The following is a 2373-nucleotide window of genomic DNA, read 5'->3' as shown; positions in this document are numbered from 1 at the left end:
GCCGTCTATCCTCCCAAATATCGCCTCAGATTCACTTCTCCGCACGTCCTACCTTCCAGAAAGTGGTTGCTTTTCTGTTCAGAGAGTTGTTGCTATTCCTTTCTTCGATCTCCTGTTGGGTTTGTAGGTGTTCAGAATGGTTTGATCCCTATCCAGCTGAATTCCTGAGAGGAGACGAAATCCAGGTCTCCTACTCCTCCGCCATCTTGCTCCGCCCCCGATAGGTATTAAGTTTTTAAAGAATTTTCCAATTAACTAAAGAAATACTTTTAGAATACATATACCTTTAGACTTCCTATTTGATAGGTATTAAGTTTTTAAAGAATTTTCCAATTAACTAAAGAAATACTTTTAATTATACACAGTTTAGTATGTCAGCCCTAGATTAGAAAGAGCGGGACAGAACTGGTTTTAAATGGTCTGTATCATTGTTGATGTGTTAGATTTCAAAAGATCCAGAAGATGGCAGCATAATGATGTTTTTCCTAAATTTTGGGAGGAAAATATTTAGGAAAATCTGAAACTATATGGGTTTGGTTTTGTTTTTTCAGCGATGAAAATATATGGATTGTTCCCATTTTTATTTTCTCTTTTCTTACAGTAGTGCAAGATCACAAGATGCAAGGCACTAAGGAATGAGGACAGAAGCCCTCACACGTAGGAAAGAGGAACAGGGACTAGGTGGGAAGGGTGACCACCATGGAATTTAAGGACTCCCGATTCAAATTTCAGCCCTCTGGGCAAGTCCCTTACTCTCTAAATCTACGTTTTCTTGTAGGTAAAATCATCTAGCAATGCCCACCCCACAAAACCACTGTGAAGGCTAAATGCAATAAAATATATAAACTTGGACAGCACACTGGGCACTAAGAATGCAATCATCATTCTGCTTCTAGTTCTTTTAAAAATCCTTCTCCATGAGAGCTATCCACTGAAATATTTATGATTGAAATGACATGAATATCTTGGATTTGCTTTTAAAGACTTAAAAAAAAAAAGAAAGAAAAATGTGAAGGTGTGAACATCGGTAAAACAAGATTGGCAAAGGATTGATCACTCTTGGAGCAGCTGTGATGGGGTGGTTATACCACCCTGATTGTGGGTATGATTTTAAATGGCCACGTACACTCACACACCTCACTCTGGCTGAGAGGCAGAGAACAGGTCAGAGGGAGTCAATGGTAAGGGAGGAGAGGGCGGTTGGCCCAGCAGGAGGCGACGGTGGCTTAGGCTGGCCCAGTAACACTGGAGATGTTAGCCAAGTGCAGGGACTCAGAATACTAGGGAGATCAAGTTGACAAGACTCCTTAGTGACCTGGGACGGGTAAAGGGAGGGGAGGAAGCACCACCAGGAGAAGTCCTGGCTTTTCAGCTTTATTATGGTGAGTGCGGTCCAGGCTGGGGTGCAGCTTTGGGATGAGTTCTCTTCTGCCTAGTTTGGGATACCCATCAGGCAGGCACCATTTTAGAAAGGTCAAGTTGACAACTGGGGGGAGTTTGTAGCACAGATCAGGGACTAGAGGTCGTGTGGATAACATTTACAGTCCGGAGACTGAGTCATGTCACCCAAGGAGTGAAGACATAGAGAAGGAACCTCAGGACAGATGTTTACAGATGTTTTTCCTCATCAATGTCCCCATCTGGATAACAGAATCGTCATAGGGCTGTTGGAGGGATTACATATGATTTTTGTATGTAAAACACTGTGTGAGGGGCGCCTGGATGGCTCAGTCAGTTAAGGAACCGACTCTTGATTTTGGGTCAGGTCATGATCTCAGGGTAGAGAGAGTCATCGGGGAGTCTGCCTGAGATTCTCTCCCCTTCTCCCTCTGCCCCTTCCCCCTTCTCAAATAAATAAATAAATCTTAAAAAAAAAAACAAAACACAATACTGTGTGACACAAAGTGAGTGTTCAGTAGCCATTAGTCCTCTTTGCCCCCTTCATTTTTAGCAGATGACCTCTCCTCTTTCTTCCCAGAGGAAAGCAGAAAACAAAAGCCATCAGGAGGCAGCTGCTGTCCCCGCCCTCAGATCTGCTTGTAAGTCTATCATCCTTCCTTCCAGGGTCATAAGATGACAAATACCCTTTCCTCTTCAAAGTTCATTTTTCCCAACAGGCTGTCAGCTCTATCCCTCCCACCACTTCTGGGATAATCCCCTACCAATTATGACATCCTGTTTTATACTTTCTATTTTTTCCCCTTTATCGCTTTTTCCTCTCAGTCTATAAGCATGAATCAATGCCACCTTAAAAAAAAAAAAAAAAAAAAGTCTTCCTTATTGCTTTTTATGATTTTTCTATAGAAAGTGCTTCTCTATTTTTATAGTGCATATGAAATATCAAGGGATCTTGTTAAAATGCAGAGCTGAGAT

Source organism: Leptonychotes weddellii, chromosome 7 (assembly GCF_054177405.1).
Source record: "Leptonychotes weddellii isolate Sample4059 chromosome 7, ASM5417740v2, whole genome shotgun sequence".
NCBI lineage: Eukaryota > Metazoa > Chordata > Mammalia > Carnivora > Phocidae > Leptonychotes > Leptonychotes weddellii.
This window is presented reverse-complemented; position numbering follows the sequence as displayed.